Raw genomic sequence first — 18,889 nt, forward strand, 5'->3', positions numbered from 1 at the left:
CCAAGAAAAAAAAAATGGCCAAGCCCTAGGATCTCTGCCGTTGGAATCAAAGGGACTACTATAAGGGAAAATGACGGCCAAAAATGTATTTTGATAATTAATATTCGCCCATGATATGTTGACAACATTTATTAATGCTAAAAATATCCTTAATTGATATTAATTATCAAAATACATCCTGAGCCGTTATTTTTCCCAGCTCTCAAAACTGTTTGATCTACTATTTATTTCTGTATATATAATAAGATTAAAAAGCAGGGCTTGGTTGTTATTTACATATATACATATAAAAAATATATAGAATATAATGTATATGTATATCTATCTATATATATAAAGGAGACATTTTTCAGTGCGCTGCCAGCCTGCCACAGACCCATCCGACACCCCACGATCATTTGAGATATTGGATCCCGCAAGATTGTGCGATAGAGGAAGGCCTGGGCACCACGGCTGTGCCACAGGAGTACCGAATAATTGTTTCCTGTTAAAGCGAACCTATGTACTTCCTGTTTTTTTTTGGTCAAACGGAATAGAATGTACTTCACTTTCCCTTTTTATCTTGTTCAGATCGATAAAGAGGAAACGGTAGGTTGCGGTTCCTCTGACTGCCGATACAGAGAGATAGATCTAGTTCAGTCTCCTCTCTCTCTCTCTCCGCCGGAAATACCTCCTCGTGGCCATCGTCGGCGCCACCGGACTTTTTCGTCGAACTTCGCCAGTGGAATCGAAGCAGACACCGATTTCAAATTCGCTCAAGGTTTCAATCTCTTAGACCTATTGCTGTTGCAATTTTACTATACCTATGACTGGTACTAATCGTATCTGAATTGGATTAGCTCTATAGTCAGTGCCTTGGTTATAATTTTCATTACTATTGTTGGTTTGTTCATTCAAATGGCTCAAATTTTCTCCCATATGGATCTTTTAATATTGATTTGTCAAGGTGTTCTTATCTGGGATTCACAGATCTGTGAGATGTATATAATTAGACTTTATATAGATAGCTCTTCGTAAGTTTCTTTCTTTCTCTCTCTCTCTCTAGAAAACACTATACCGGTCCAGATCTGGGGGGGAGGGGCGCCGCCTCTCTCACCCTCCTCCCCCCTCCCCCTCCCTCCTCTTTCTCTCCTCTCCGCCAGTGTATCTTTCACCAGTTTGAGAGCAAGAGCTGCTGAGTTCGTGGTGACCAAGTTTTGGGTTCTCCGACCTCGGGCCGGCGACCTGTGGGCTGGAATCGTCATGTCTCCACCTTGTCTTCTCAAATCCGGCGACAAGTGGCTGTTGGCGAGAAATAATGGGGTGTTGGGGATAGGGTTTGTTGGGTTAGGGTTTTTTGTTTTCTGTTTTATTTCTTTTCCTTTTCTTCTGCCAGCGGCTGGATCTTCCAGTCCTGTCCGGATCTGTATCGGTCTGGTTTACCCAGATCCGATGGGTGTTGGGTCGGTTTGGTGCGTAGTAGTATGTTGGGTTTCTCGGAGGTGGTACACAGTAGCCGGTTCCCCCGCGGGTGCTGGTATTGCAGCCGTGAAGCTGTCCAGATTTCAAATGTGCTTTCTCGGGTTTGAGCTAGGGGTCTGGTCGGGATTCTCTACTATCTAGACCTAGATTGGTTCTCATTTGTCGTTTTCGTCGGTCTTGGGGGTGCCTGTGTCGAAGTCCTTGTAGTTTTGGTTCATTCTTGTATCTTTTGATGAATTTTGTATTGCCTTCGGGCTTTGATATGAAATGAATTGAATGTGTTAAAAAAAAAAAGATTGTTTAGAGCATCTTCAATCCAATACTCCCAAATAGAGTATCAAAATAATATTTTATATTAAAAAAGTAAGTTTAAAGGATGTTACTTTTCATCTCTACTCCAACCATACCCCTCTGTTTTCATCTCCATTTCTTTCAAATTTCATATTCCCTCCAAATTATGACTTTACAAACTTGATTGTTTTCTCATTATGGAGTATATTCAATATGGGTTTTGTTTTGTTGAGAATTCTACGATGGTATTAATTTAAGAAATAATAATTTTATTGATTGAAGGATATACAGCATTTGAAGATTAAAATCTTCATCCTCTCAAATAGAGGATCATCCTCTCCATCCTCTGAATATAGAGGACCAAAACCCATCCTCTCAACCAGAGAAGAGATACCGAGGATGGGTTGGAGCTCTCCCATAGTCTCAAATGGAGTTCTAGAGTATGGGTTGGAGATGCTCTTGGGGCCGTGATTTTGAATTATAGTAGGAATCAGCGCCCTCTCTTTTGTGTTGATCTGCACATAGACACCGATCGCCCTTTGATATTTTACCGCTGTTCAATAGAAGATGAAGATTTTACGCCCATACGAAATATAATAATTTTAGCACATACAAGCTGACAGTAATCAACTGAGCATAAGCGAAAACCACATCCACCAATAGAACTTGAGGATCCCTTGTCAAAATGTATTCCATAATACTAGAAGCAAACTATGTTTTCGTGGTTGTCACATTCTTACACCTAAATCCTAATATTAGAAACTAAGTTTGAGACTAAAATATAAGAGTTGATTTCTTTTTGCTTCTAGGGGTTGTCTAGACCCCTTGTGTTCCAATTTCCTATCATTCTCATCTAGTGGGCATAGTTTTTCCGCTCCCACCCCTCCCTCTTCGTCTTCCCTTCTCTTAATTAAAATGAACTGTAGGAGAGGTAACTAAGCCTCTCAATGAAGAGGAGCAACTATCTCATGTTGCAATTCCTACTTGTGCATCATCCTCATTGTCCTCGTGCAGCAAGCAAGTATGCGAATTACTAATAAATTGGTGTATTTTTCTGACAATCTCGTCTACGGGATAATGAAAAAGGAAAGGGGCAGAAGAAAATACATAATTTAGAACAAGAGATTAATGTAGAACTGCTACAATCAAGACAATAAATAGTATTTCAACATTCAAATGAAGATGGAATAACAAATCTATGGGGTCAAGTGACCCTATGACACGTATTTTTATTGTTGTTTTTGCTTATAGTTTATTTATACCTATACATATTCACCATAACGATTTATTTTGTGTGCTGCAATATCATTTGAATGTGCCACATTGGTCTTTTTTTATCAGCGAAAACAAGTTTCATTTATCACAAGGATAAAAAAATGAAATATGTACAATAAGATATTTTGTGTGCTGCAATATCATTTGAATGTGCCACATTAGTTATTAAAACAATTATAGTTAATAAAGTTACATATAGTTTTATCTGAATGAGAAGTGGGGCTATAATCTTACATGGTGTCTTTGTTTATAGATGTAAACAACTCACAGTTAGTATTTTGAACTTTACGCACTTTAATTCATAATTTCCTCCAATCTTGAAATTATAAAGCTCACTTTTCTTTTCATCCTTTCTTGAAGTATAAAAATCTGAACCCATTAAAAAAGGAAAAGTCTAGAGTCAATTTTGGTATAGTACCAAATTCTTTGATTGAACACGATACAAAGAGGAAGGCAAATAATGGCCAAAAAGATTCTACTTTTTGAAGGACACGTGTGATTTGTTACTGTGGACACTTATCAAATTGTTTGTAAATGCCCATTACTTGCAAACTTTTACTTATTTTGTAAACTCATAATGTGTTATTCACTTTTGTTAGTTTTGCTTACTATTGAAGAATACGTTAAGTTTTGGTATCACATGCACTATATAACTAAAGAAAAGGAAAAATAGAAAAATCTTGGTTTTGTGGAAGTCATTTTTCCCAATTAGTATATATACCCATATAGAATTTCACTATGAAATACTTATCAAAAAGAATTCCACTATGAAATGGTGAAAATACATAATTGATAAGATTTGAAGGGTTGAATTGTACAAACCTTTTATGCTTCCTTGCGCTACCTCTTAAGTACGTCTGACAACAAATTTTCTGTTTTTCCTTTGTCACCTCCATACATCAGACATGAGCCTCAAGAAGTTGACTAACTCCAACAAATTTATGACTGGCCGAACAAACCCCACCTCGCCTAACTTTCGGAGATAAGCTCCGTGCTCCTCTCCAGAGGGAGGAGGGCAATTTGGGGAGGACAACTTTTAAGGAAAACCTAAGACTGGATTATCATTAATCCAGTGAAGGTACGCGAGAGAGGCTTGAATATGCAACCTCCTCCGCTTTAACTAAATTGACTCATCTAGAGCAGAAGGGTTTGAATAGAAAGCCCCTCCATTGTTTGCTAAAGCAACAAAATTCTCTAAGACTTCATGACCACTGACCTCACCTCTCCACAGCCCCATGAACAACATCATCAAACCTCCTCCAAAAATGCTTAAACTATCATGATGCAACCCAGGTAGCTAAAACTATCATGATGCAGCCTAGGTAGTGAGCAAATCAGAATAACAACATATATTGGGAGATCAATGGAAAGATGTTTAACTATCATCTAACCTCCTCAAAATATGCTAAAGCTATCATGATGCAGCCTAGGTAGCTAGCAAATCAGAATAACAACATATATTGGGAGATCAATGGAAAGAGGTTTAACTCTTGATAGAAAAGCTTGTTGTTTGAGGGATAACCAGGCTACTAAACATGTAACAAGGTGAGAGCGGGTCGAATTGGTCCTGTTTTACTGAAACCAAGATCATATTCTATTCATACAGATTGGTTATTTTGAGAACCAAATTGATCCGTGAAGCTCTTAAAACCAGACAAATCCAAACAATTTTACTAATTTCTGGTGGTTCAGCCCGTCTCAAACCATGTTTTGCTTCAAGTAACGATATCATATTTCCTAATCATTCATACAATAAAGATAAATACAAGCTCAAGCCATAACCTTTTAGTCTAGTCTTCCAAATGGGAAAAAAAGTCACTTAAACTTTTTCATAACCTTGTTAAAACCTACAGTGAGACTTCTTGTCCATTTTCTAACTTTCATTGCATCCAAATGGCCAGCTATCTCTCTTACTTTCGGACGTGAATAGCCTAGGCGCTCTGGCTTTGTCATCCTCACGCCAAGCTCTGTTAGCAATTTAGCATCCTTTCGATTGCATCCGCTTGCCTTCAAGTGCATACTAACAACATCTTTCTTGTCCTCCATAGCATCCTTGGCGTGTTTTGAGATATGTGATGTCACTCCATTATATTTTGAATAAGTGTCGGCCCGTTTCATCGCAAGTTGAAGCAGTATCACCCCAAAGGCATATATGTCCATGCATGTCTGGTTTGTACCTGTTAATGTGAGTTGAAATTTAAATTCTTGTTGAATTCTCCATATACCGAACAAAATGATTAATCCAGGACTAACTTTTACTGCGTGCAAATGATGCAGTAATTTAAATTTTGTCTTGTGAGAGAGTGGCTCCATGCATTCATCTAGATTCAAATTATACATTCAGGCCGTTTGGAGACGACAAGTATTCAACAGACAGTATGTGCAGAAGGAGACGTGAAAGCACTTCAGCTTTATCAGTCACAAAGTTAGGTTAAGCTGTAGGTATGTGCCCTTTGAATTGTCTCTGCAATTCTCATTTCTTTACTGTTTAATGCTCTGAATCCCATAATCAGTTGTAAAGGAACAATTTTAGAGGGTGTCTGTTAGCATTAGGCATTGCTGGAAACCGTGAATTGAGGTTACCTTTTCCTGATTTTTGAATCGAATCAAATCTTGAAGTTGCGGTTATGCATAGAATGCATAGCCTGACATTTAGATATTAAAGCTGTGGTATAAATAGGAATTGTTTGGACATAAATCATGAAAATTTGGTGAGTGATGAGCATATAGAGTGATAAATAGACCTCTACTAATTGTTATGTTTGTAGATATGCGTGTGATGTTTTAGAATCTAGGACAATTTCTAGAAGAAAAAAGCGGGATGCGAAGTACGAAAGCAACCAAAAGATGACCATAACCCATCCAGCAAAAGTCCCACCTTCAGTCACCAAGAAAGGAAATCAACGAATTCAACAAATACAATCAAGACTCAGAGAGACCCTTCAGAGTTAGGACACCCAACTATACCATGTCAAAAAGAGGATCCTAAATCTTGAACAGACTCCTCCGTGCCTGGGAAACATTTATTGTTTCGCCACGTAATCTCTTCCATGTTCAGAATCCTCCCAAGCTGCTCCTCAGCCTGCTCCTTGAACTGATTGTTCTCCTCCATGTGATGAATTTGACTAAATCACCTTGGCTTTATGTTGTTCCACTATCCCAAAAGCTGCTGTGTTCCTCCTTGTCGAATCTTCCGTCAGAAGTTTATCCTTTTGGCCAATGCAAGTCTCAGCCTCTCGGGTGGCCTGCAATTGTATAGCTACCCCAACCTATGTGGTAAAACAGCCCTCATTAAGCGGGATATCTACATGCTCTAGCTTTCTGTGAAGGAGGAGAACCTCCTCATAAGGGTACAAAAAGAATCACACCCCGACCTCTCCTCTAGGAATCTCACCTCATTAAAGTCCATCAACACACCAAGGGGCACGGAGCATCCCTATAGAAAGCAATAACCGCTTACTCCTACCACACAGCCACCCTTAGCCCATGCACCACTTGACCGATGACATCGATGAGAACACCCATAAAAATCCATCTTCTATATTCTCAAAAAGACATGAGGGCAAGATAACCCCACCCCATTATACATCCTCTCCATGATCCTCCCTTCCCACACCGCCAACATGACACCCTAAGAAGCACATACACGTCTCTAGGCCTCTTGTATCCATGGCCTTCTTGTCCGGTACATGGACACACAATGTGTCTGAGTATTTAAATGTCCTTTTCCAAGTCGAGCACATTTTGGATATGCTCGGACACACAATGGATGCTCACCGGACACACAAGGGACACTGTATGAGTCAAAATGCAACTACAACCAATAGCCAATAAGTGAATTGTGAAAAATGCAGTAGTTAAGAAAACGCCGCGTTGAATTCCATCGTATATTGAATTGGATTAGGCCGTCCTAGACCCAGAAAACTACTAAGGAGAAGAGATGTCGATATGGAGAGACTGAGAGTGCAACTAGAAGGGAGAGGGAGATTTTGATCCTGCAGTCACAACCAAGTCCTCCGGTTCTCTATTTCTATTTCTCTCTGTTCTTCCTCTTCTTTCCCAACCCATTTCGCTTTTATACATTTGTCTTGTTCATTTTTCTGGGGCACAAATTTGTCTTCTCAATCTAATATAGGAGTATCTTATGACATATATTCGGGGGGAAAAAATATGAAGAAAACATAAGGGAATTGATATTTGTGCTCCCCAAATTGTTAAACGCGCTTCATAAGGGGAGTGTGTAAATGAACTCCTATATAGACTTGATTTTTGCACTTCCATTTTGGAGTGCGGTTAACAATTTGGCTGTTAAGTTCATGCCGAGAAAAATGTGTTAATGGTATGTTTTGATTTCTCATTCGGGAAAAATATAATGTGACAAGAATAGGTATATGGATCTATAAATATACACAAGTTTGATTTATTTTTATATCCAACATATCATCATTGTGTATGCCGTAGTTTTTGGAAAAAATCACATATCTGCATATTTGTGTCGTGTCTGTGCTTCTTATATGACACCCAAAACAACACAAAGAGAAGTTCACCCTTTACCTCAAAATCCCACTCAACTTTGCCTTTTGTAGTGGCACTTACTCCACTACCTTTTTAGCCCCTGAAATTAAACCCCGCACATTTGAGCTTATCGAATCTAATCTGTCTTGGAATTCTGAACAGTCTATCCTTTTACAGTTTTTGGCAGTTAAGGCCAACTCCATACATCCCTCTGAACCAAACAAACACCCACGTTGAGAAGGGTACCCCAGAAAACTAACCTGAGTGTGACCCACTGGTCCATCTCTTATTTCCTATGTAGCACGGGCACGCATACGGATACGGACACGACAGGACACGGCAATTCCAAAAAAATGGGGATACGGACACGGCGGGAGATAAGCCACGTGTATAAATAAATAAAAAATAAACATATGTACATATATATATATATATATATATATATATAAATAAATTATGAACCATTATATATGAATAATTTCACAAATTGTATAAATTTATTTCAAAGGAAAAATTACAGTTTAACCCAAATGTTTTTAATAATTTTATATTAACCCCCAAAAATTTAAAAAATATTACATTTTGACCTCTAGCCATGTCCTTGCTCAAAAAATAATAAAAATTATTGGACACGCCACGTGGCGTGTCCAATACGTATTTGGGCGTGTCCCCACCGTGTCCCCGTGTGACCGTGTCCAATATGTGGACACGACGCCCTTTTGGAGGGTCGGTGCTACATAGCTTATTTCTCAACTTGCAAAGAAAAGTTCAAGTGCTAATGACTTATTTCTTTTGCCCCCTTCTTTGTTTAGTTTCTTCTGTTGGTACAGTGTGATTCCTTCTATTCTTAAGTTGTCATAATCAGCTAACTGTCATCCTGGTTTTTCTCTAAAGTTCCCAATTTGAGAAAGTAAAGCTGTGGTAAAAAATTATCAGGAAGAATTGTCTGGAATATACGAAGGCACGTAGGTTCAGGTAACTTCATGTTTTTTTCCCAATAGTAGAGTTGTGCTGGTTTTGTGTAGGTTAGTGATGTTTGAGACATTCTCTTCAGTTTATTAGGACTCATGGAGTGGGTCTAGAGAAACGTATGTTGCTAAAAGTTAGCAAGTGGAAGGAGAAAGGGCGAGGACAATCAATAGTATATTTTAGTTTCTTTTCTATTAATCCATATGGACATTTTATGTCATTTCATTAGTATTTTCAAGTTTAGATGTTATAAGGTTAACATATAACTTGTATAATGCAGAATACACTCACCTTCTGATGTTGGGTCAAAAAATCCGACGGTACCGGCTCGAAGTTGACTTCCTATTTGTCCGAGAGTTCCAAAGTCGCATAGCTTTGGCTCGGAGGTCTGGCATTGCAAGCATTGTGTAAGTCATAGAGATAATTCATCAACATTAAAATGTTTTTACTAGTTTTCATTACCTCATCCAATAAAACGTTTGGAGACTTAAGGTCTCCAATCACGAGGCCCTCATCATGTAGATACTGTAGCCCCTGAGCAATGCCTCTCAATATCTTCAATGTTTGCTCCCAGTTAAGCCCTGTAAAAAAAGTGATGCGCTATCAGACTTGGATGAATTTGGTAATTATTTCCACGCCTCGTTTTTACTTACTTTCGCAATATGATTTGGGGGAACGATTAATTCTTAAACAAGTCAAACACTCGAACAAGTTCAACAATGAAAATCAAGTTACTTTCCAATTATGGAATATCATTATAGTTACAATCTACGGAGGGCACTTGCTAGTACAATCAATTCTCTTTTAATCGGGAAACCAGAAAGATGAGAAAGGAATTTACAATCCTCTAGGCCCAAAAAATGTTTGATTTGCGCAAAATACAATCTTGGAACCTGCTGTGAACTGTAAATGTGGTCCAAAAGAACTGTAGAGTTTGTTGTTTTTAGAATATCTTTAACAAAGGTCCAATCCCAAAATTCTTTTCTGAATGGAGTTTAAGTCCACAGGTTATGAAAATTTTCAACATGATCAATTATGAGTCGAGTTCTAAAATCCACTGACCTTGTTTGATAATTGAAATTATAATTGCAATATTGTAGTAATAAACAAACTGATCTTCTTGGTGTTAAAGAAATACACCATGTTTTATTTCGGAAAAAAGGACATCCCATTGATTTGCTTGCGGTAAAAGTTTAGCATCCCCATTTGAAAAATATAAAAGAAATTATTTCAAAGTGTGATCCTGCTGAAAGTTTAAGGCAGATCGGAGCTGTTTCCATAATGCTAATTATTAGGTCTTCAAACCCATTTCTTGCTGTACCAAAAACAACCGTGATGATGTTGAAACCATTTAGATTTGGGTAAATTTCATGGACCTCCCCTAATGTTTTTGGCAATGGTGGTTGTGTCTCTCGAGGTTTCTGGAACTTCAATGACATTCCTTACTTTTTCCGACACATATACGCAAACCTCCCGTGGTAAATGATCATGAAAAAATTCGACGGTAAATGCCTATATTATGCTTATTAACGAATAAAATCAACAGACAAACCTATATTATAAATTATAATAACTAAATCCTTCTTGTTCTCTCTCTCTCTCTCTTTGTTGTATCAAAACCATCATCAATTATCCTATTCCTACAAAACACATCACAAAGGAACTTATAAAACCACCTAATCCATTTTCCCACAACCACAAGAACAGTCACCCTAAAAGACCTTGAGCTTTTCTTCCCCAGCTTCATTGTTGAAGTAAATTCCTCACAACTGATCACCAAATTGACCATGTAAACTTATTTTGGTGATTAATGTAATGATAGCACCACATGATTTTGTAAAATCCACCAACTGAAATATGCAATGATGTGCTAGATGGCAACAGAATTCACAACAGGAAACAATAAAAAGTGACTAAATTCCTAAACTGAATTTGTTGATACATGCATATCTATCTGTCAAATTGTACTCTCTAGCCCCATCTATATCAATTTTGTGCGATATACTGTAATTTTTGTGTTTTGAGAAACTAGTGCTAGGAAACCTTTGAAACTAAGAAGTGAAAATTGAATTTAAGTCGAGCCAATCTAGTCAACATACAGTTACAGTGTTACACAAGCACTGCAAATTTGACATAGGCAACCCTAACATAATGTCACCAACACCATTCATTTGATCGCAATGCCACTGCCACCACCCATCTCTTTGGGTTGTCTGGGTTAAAGAAGGAAGACAAATTGGACAAATATATCCAACACTACAAAGAAGCCAAATCACAATCATTGGCCAATGAGTGGCCAAAATTTTAGCGATCACTAACTGTTACACAAATTATTCGTATGAAGGGAATGAGGACGATGATTAGGAACAAAGGAGATAGGTACAGATTTGGCCCATTTGGGTCAAATTAGTTGTGATCTATGAAGCATTGGTACGTATAAATCACTTTCTTGCTTGTTAATATAGCGTACCAGTTACTTACTGGTACTTCACATGGTACTTCTAAGTACGCACCGAGTGCACAAATTTGGGTCAAATTAGTTGTGATCTATGAAGCATTGGTACTTATATTTCTTTTTGTGCTTGTACATATGGCGTGCCAGGTACCGGTACTTCACATGGTACTTCTAAGTATGCACCGAATACACAACACCTACCAAAGTTCTTCTCTCTGACTTTTGGCGTGCCTTGCCATACCTAGCATTAGTAGCATAGAGATCATGCTAAATTGATAAGGCTTATTTTTTCTATGCTTAGGATGATTGTAAAATAAAGACTGTGGCCCATAAGATGTTTGTGATAGTGGCAATAAAATCTAATTTGGACCTTAAGTTGGTGTTGAACTTTTATTGATGTTGGATTTTAAGTCCCTCAAGTCATATAGCTATAGTAATTGTTACGACTTACGACTACTATATTACTCTAAATTGAAAAGATATATTTGTCATAGTTGTACCGCAGTCCTCAGTCGTGCCCGCACCCTTCCTTTTTTATGTTTTCCAATATCAATGTACCCTTATTGTACTAGTAGCTCGATTCTCTCTCGTAAACGTGCTTCTTGGGTTGTGATCAAGGTATGCTTTGTTGTGATGGTTCGATAAAGGGTGGTTATGATATTGTAACCAGATTCTCATTTACTTTGCTCCTGGGGCGTGCTTGTTATTTCAAGTTTTTCTATTTGTGCAATCCACGGGGCAACTCTGACAAGGTTTTGCATGTTTATTCAGAAACCTTTTGAGAGAGATAGATCTTTGGGTTTTGTCCTTAGGGTAGTTTTACTTACCACTCAACAACCCAGTCTCAAAAACATATCAAATCCTTAAAACATAGCAAAATACAATTAGGTAATCTTAACCAGCTTAAGAGTACAACACAAAAAACCGAGCGGCCAAGTCGGTCTAATTCATTGGAGGTTTTATACCAATCTTAGGTTACATCATGTGCGCTGAAGACATACCACTCCTACTCCATGGGTATCAACCACCCTTCAAATTACAAAAAGCAACCATGTATATTAATCAATATCTCTCCTCAAAAGTAACTTTTTTTAGAAACCATTCTCAGTCTATTTTAGAACTAGAACCGTCACTTTTGAATGTAACACTCGCAAAATTGGTGTTCAAAAGTTTACCAAAGTCAAGCTAGAAACATACATGGATTTCAAGGCTCACGATATTGTTATGTAATCATGGTGAGCTTATCTCATAAGCACATCGGTTGTATGTACGAAGACTAGGTGCATTAGTAATAATGTCTAAGCTAATTTTAGGTTCTTTTAGAAATATTGTTGGCTTAGGTCCTCTAATTTTAAGAGAGATTTTTTTATGTAAATCCCAAAATAGTATTACAAGAACAAACTTTCACACCACATCATCACTACAACTGCATCGGACGACGTTTTATGGCAAAAGAAGTTTGTTTTTTTGCTACAAATATTTTTATGCCATCGAACAGAGAACAAATAATCTCATTGTTCGATTCAGTTGATCTATACATCTTATCTTGCAAGTAAAGACATGCATAACAAGTAAGTTTGATTGTCCATTCTCGTAGATGTATGAAACTTATCTCTTGGAGATGGTGCCAATTATACACACAATAGAGAAACTTCACTATTTGCTTTAATATAATAGTGAAACTTATCTACTTTTAGTGGTCACCCAAACCACGTGTAATAGGCAATTTTACTTCTTGCCTAGTCTCATTAACGTGCGTGTAAATGTAAATGAAAATTAAAAACCAGTTGTAAATCATGAAGAAGGGAGATGCATGTGACTATAAAGTTACACTCTAAGAAGCACAGACACGTCTCTTGGGTCTTTTGTATCTGTATTCCTAGACGTGTCGAACACGGACACACTCGGACGCATTCCCGACTCGTGTCTGACACGTGAAAATGTGTCCAAATATTCTATTTTTTTTTTCTCAGACATGTTTTGGACATGCTCTGACATGTACCTGACAGGCTGACGTGCTTCAGCATGCTCCGACACGTATCCAACACGTTCGGGGACACCTTTTGGGCTTTAATGTGATTTTTAAATCCTAAAACTTGGTTAGAAAATGTAATATTTGAAACATGAACCCAATTAGAGCCTAACATTAAATAACTTAAGTACGAAAACTGTAAAATATTCTAGATAAAATTGAGAAATACAAAAGTTATTTCTAGGTTATGAAAAAAATACAATGGGAATTGATATTCACCCTCCCTTTTTTGTTATCCACTTTTCCTTTTATGTTTTTTAGTGTTGAAAGTATGTGTTTTTTTTGCTGAAAGACAAAAAAGAAAGTGTGAATATAATTCCCAAACACAATTTATATTCTCATTCTTTCATTGATTTTTTTTTTAAAAATCTTTTACGTGAAAAATACAATATTTTTGTCTAATATATTTAAACGAATCCCCCATCGTGTCCATTTACTTGATTTTGGAAAAATCATGTGTCTGCGTATCCGCGTCGTATGTCCGTATCGGTGCTTCTTAGCTTACACTAATAGAAGCATCAAACTAAATGCCCCTTGTCGCGTAACAAATCTTGATGGTGAGAAATAAAAATAGAAACCACAATTGGCTCGTTTGTTCTGTTGAACTGGATTAGGAGAACACAAATTCATGGTACAATTAATCGAGGGACTTGTATTCCTGGTATTAAATTACCTTTCCCAGGACTATTTCAAAGTGTGTTAAGTCTTATATTTGGGAATTCATCTGCTTAAGTAAATTTACTTGTGTTTATCACGTGTGTCCCACGTTTAATTTGAAAGACTATAGGGAAGGATAATTTGACAAAATGATGAAATTACCACGCAATTATGATAAAAGGAGAAACCTATCTTTGGAATTTCGTCATTTGCATAAGCTAATTAGTAAGGGCTAGTATATACTCAAATTAATGGCATGAGTGACAATGTGATGAGAAGAGTTGCATATTCAATTTATTTCAAGGGTAATTAAAATTTCTCTATAGTAATTCTACACACCCTATTATCTCAGGATTAGATCTTCCCCCTCTCTTGGGGACTCGATAGTACTAACTATTGAGCATGAGGGGTTATTAGTCCAGAGTAAAAACAATATTAGTGAACGTGGGAATATCATCATCTCTAAAAAAGTAGTCCAACCTCGTGACTTAGTCCCTGAAGCAAAACACCCCGATGAGTAAATCATCCATTGCATTAGCTATTCAATTTCTTGATAATTTGGTATCTGGCTCAAACGACCTACTAATCTGGGAGACCCATTCCACCATCCATGCTTGTACGGACTGGCTCATCACAGGAATTGATAGAATGCTGGTGAGAGTAGAATTCCAAACCAAAGTCTTATTGGGGCCCCTGGTTCCAGGTGACTACTACTGGTCCCTTGGGAATAAAGACCTAGATAGCCATTCATACTCACATATGTAGGCATGGTGGTTAATGGCGACACTTAAACTTGGATTTTTTTCACTATCTAGATAGCCATTCATTCATACTCACTTATGTAGACATGGTGGTTAATGGCGACACTAACACTTAATTTTTTGTCAGACTTTTGCAGCGCTTTCATTTCGTCTCCAAGGATTTGAAGCTGGATATTGCTTGGCGGGTTTGGAGATCATTTTAGCTTCATCGATCATCTACACGGGTGTTCTTCACGAGTCTTTGACGACAACAAAGCTATTAACGGCATGCCTCCCATGAAAACAACTGGAGTTGAAAATTTCGTTGGCGGCTAAGAGCAAGGAGTTATTTCTTTGGCAGTCGAGAAGTACGAGTGAGAGTCTTCAAACAAGTATGCACATGCCTTTCAAATTTAATCTAGACGGATCTAAAATGTAGACGTGTGTGTACACATGTTGGTTAACTCCAAACTGACATGTAGAGGCTAAGACGGAAGCTATTGGGTTTGAGTAAACATTCCGAAGAGGTAAGTTTGGTATTCAGCTATTTCGCCGAGTGGGGTGGACGTTGCTTATTAAGAAACTCATCTACGGACCAAATGCAGTAAATTTTGTCCCCTATAGACATCAAGCCAAATCTCCCTAATATTAATTGTGGTAAGCCGAACCCAACTTTGGTCATGGGCTGAACCCAGATAAACAAGATGGCTGCCAATCACACGAGGAGCAAGAGTTGGCTGGGCTGAGCCTGATGCCCACACGCTCCATTTGGGCCTGGCAGGGGTAACCTTGACCCACACCCTCTAAGACCGAGCACGGGTAAACGGTTATGGGTCAGGCATAAGCCCAACCGTGGAGTTGAGCTATGCAGTAGTAACTGAAGGGCTCCAAAAGGATCTCAGACCTTCTGGGCACGTGGACACCGACTATGTGAGTGATTTTAGCGTGACGGCATAACTGAAGCGGGTATGGGTGACGTCATGGGGAGCAAGTACGCCTGCCTAAAAGTACTAGAGGATAAACCTTAGGAGAGGTATGCCCGTTCTCCTAGCTACAGTACTTTCCCCTTCTATTTCACGTACTTGCTTGATCGTCGTAGGGGCGTACGGCTATCCACAGTCTTATGCCTTGTGTGCAGGTCTTCCAAAGGTGGAGTGAGGAGAGCAGTTCGGATCCGAAAAGAGTTCCTAGAAACCACCACCCGCAGTAATCATCGTATCATGCTCTTTGTTTTAACACTATGCTAACTGCCTAAACATTCTAATCACCATAAGAAAACATTCAAAAAAGAACATTAATAATGGCAACTTACGCAATAGCTTTCATCCATGTAATTATACTAGTTACTAAACAGTGGCATGTTAAGTTTATTAAACTCAAACTGTCATAAGCATTTGCTCAGATAAACATGAACTCATCCTAACTACAATAGACTAATTATGTTAACTTACACAAAGCAAAAATCACTTATTTAATCATGCTAATTATGCGGCATCTTTACAATTAACACGTCCCATTTAATTATGCTTATAATTGAACAATAGATAAGGACGTTAAAACTTATTCTGATGGCAAAATGCTATAAGAGTAGAGTGGTCAATTAGTCTCCACATAACAAACATGTAGGAATCATCTTGTCACGGTCTCAGAAGCATGCAAGTTCCTCAAACTTGGTGTCCTTAGGTTCATCGACTTGTAAACATGTTAAGCATGTTGTTCAAGACTAGTACATAACCATACAAAGTGATGATCCTAATGGAATGGAGTCATGTCTATATCGAATACCAATAGTCCTGAGATTCTAGCGCATAGTATCTGATACTTATTGAATTTTCGTATGTACCCGATACACAATTTTTTCATTTCAAATGAAGGAGTATCAGTTACTTTCCGATATTAGTTACACATCCAAATTTTATGAAATTGAGATTGTGATATTTGCTCCATAGATGAGTGCATCCTGGTGTAGACAGATTAAAGAAAAGTTTCTGGACAGATAACTTAGTGTTTTAGTAATCTGTAGATGAACAAAACAGTAAGATTGAAGTAATATCCTATTTTTCCATAATTTGTCGAATTGACGAATTCTATAATGTCACATGTGTTTGTATCCCATAGGCTGGCTAATGGTGGTTCTAATATTAAAAGACGTCTTTTTGTCATCTGTATCCTACTTTTTGAAGTTTTTGGCGTATCTGGGTATGCATATCGTGTCATTACTGTATCCTATATCCGTGTCCATTCTTCATACATGTGAAAGTAGTGTGACCTTGCTCGGTGCCTAACCATTACAAGGCTTGTGCGGGCATACAAACCGTATAAAGCATATAGTTCAATGAACCTGCCAGACAATGCAAGCATGTTATTTATTAGGCCAATGTCTCCTACCAAAGCACGTGGCAATGAAATCAGCTAGGAATGTTAACAACCAACCAAGTAAGCACGCATGCTATCTAGTTGAAAATAATGGAAACTTGATAAGTTATTCACCTCCGTATTCAAAGGGATGACAGTGTGGGCCCCTAATTGACATTATGGAAAACTGGGCCAGATTTATTGTATCCAACGGTTGCCTATTTTCTAAGTTCAAGCGTGACCAACCCCCCTCTCTCTCTCTCTCTCTCTCATAGAAGGGAAACGTTAACCCACAACTTTCTCTACCATCCATCCTTCACTGCCTCTCCCATCACTACCACTCCCAACCCAGATCACCGCCTCCTTTTTTGTCTGGCTTATCCCCTTCGTCTCATCCCTTGCTTCTACCCCTATCCATTTGCCGCTTCACATAGCTGACAAGAACTTAACTGCATTTGCCACTTCTCATAGAGGGAGAGTGCCACCAGCACAATTGAACCCCCTCCCAATTATTCCCCAATACTGCGTGGGTCGTTCCATTATGCTCCATCCATGACTGTTGCAAAGCATGTCAAACCCAAACGGCCCAACCTATGAGATCCTCTACCTCATTAAAGCCTAATCCAATTGACCGAGAAGCCTAAAAATGGAGAAATTTTTGCGAGAAAATTGTTGTGAAGCTGGTGTTGATTATAGAAAGTCAAAAGCATGCATTCAGTTTATTTTTAGTCTTTCAAATAAATAATGGTCGGCCGAGTTTGGGTGACTGAAGCTGGTCGGCATAAGCATGGTTTACAAATATTTCCCCAACCATACGTTTGTATGCCCTATTTGCTAGTGTTGGAACAGGTGGTTGATACAATTAAGGTTGCTAATTACTCTGATTTTTCTCTTAAATTCACATACTTGAATAGGAGTTACCTAAGTAAAGCAAGCTTTCACGAAGCTCAGGATATGATTTGTCACCAGGGTCATTCGGAAGTTACTGTCAGATTAAGTTCCTGAAAGCCTAACGGTTGGAGTGCCGTTGGCTGCAGCTAATTTGCTAGTGATCAAACAATTGGGAAACCTATCATGAAAGTAAGGCGGATATCATATACAAGTGCATTTGAATAAGCTTTGCTTAATTTTTCAGTAAGAATAGCGGAGCATAAAAAGAAGGTATCAATAAGAATAGTCATGTCAGCATACCTAAATAAAAGTCACATTGCAGTTTTCAAAATTCCGGCAATATGAATATTACGAAGGATCAATGTAAAACAAGTCAGATACAAGCTTATAAGCTTATATCTTGCATTTGGTTTAACAGGCTTATAAGCTTTGCCTAATTTATCAGTAAGGAAAAAAAGGGTATTGTATCAGTAGGAATAGTCATGGCAGGATACCTAAATATATATCAAATACCTGACAGGTTTCTGTTTCCAATGGCTTTTGTTGAAAATGGTTACAAGCTTGTCACATTGCAGTTTTCAAAATTCCGGTAATATGAATATCATGAAGGATCAATAGTAAAGCAAGTCAGATACAATGTCGGCCAATGAACATTGAGTTATATCTCACTAGTTGAGTTTATTGAATTCATTTTGTTGTCAAAAAGTTTGCTTTGGTAGGGAAACAAAAAAAATGTTAAAAGGACCTGACACCCTCTACTATGCTGAAATTCTCTTGGTTTTGCCCGAAATGAAAGTTTAGAAGTTTGTGTGCCTGTAAGACCAAAAAAAGTGGATGCTTTGTGTTTTTCTCTCCGGGAAATCAAAATTGAACAGTAACTATACAAATTCAAATTAATTGAGTCAGAAGGGTACAGAATTTCTAAGCGAGAATCTGTTACGAGTGTAGCTTCAAACTCCTCAAATTCAAAGTACAAGAGCAAATACGTTAAATCGTTATAATTGACGTAAAATTTCCAATTCCACATTTGATACGTACAGGGAGGACTGATTTCCATTTACCCTTGCAAGATATTTAACCAGATCAGTGTTTCGACCAAGTCCATCACTTAACTGTAATGGGCTGGCGGGGACCCCACAGCTCCACCCAGCTTTTAAAATCTAATAATAAGTATAACACACACCGTAAACCTCTGTCATGCCCTCTTCAAACCAAAATCCTAACTCCTGACTACTACAATGGCGGCTT

The 18,889-nt window shown here is 38.0% G+C and overlaps 1 protein-coding gene and 1 long non-coding RNA gene across 4 annotated transcripts in view; one reads left to right on the forward strand and one right to left on the reverse strand.

The window, feature by feature from the left end:
- LOC131336512 (probable serine/threonine-protein kinase PBL11) overlaps positions 1–18,889 on the reverse strand; it is a 61,510-nt gene that overhangs the window by 32,279 nt on the left and 10,342 nt on the right. The window lies entirely within an intron of this gene.
- On the forward strand, positions 527–18,228 carry LOC131336553 (uncharacterized). Of its 3 annotated transcripts, none has more exons than XR_009202869.1 (5): positions 527–760; positions 4,929–5,212; positions 5,305–5,469; positions 14,544–15,428; positions 15,495–18,228. It is a non-coding gene; the product is annotated as an uncharacterized LOC131336553 (long non-coding RNA). The 3 variants fall into 3 exon arrangements; XR_009202868.1 differs by having other exon boundaries at positions 15,515–18,228; XR_009202866.1 differs by lacking the exon at positions 15,495–18,228 and having other exon boundaries at positions 4,929–4,996; positions 5,076–5,212; positions 14,544–15,014.

This window comes from Rhododendron vialii, chromosome 1a, assembly GCF_030253575.1.
Source record: "Rhododendron vialii isolate Sample 1 chromosome 1a, ASM3025357v1".
NCBI classification, from domain to species: Eukaryota; Viridiplantae; Streptophyta; class Magnoliopsida; order Ericales; family Ericaceae; genus Rhododendron; species Rhododendron vialii.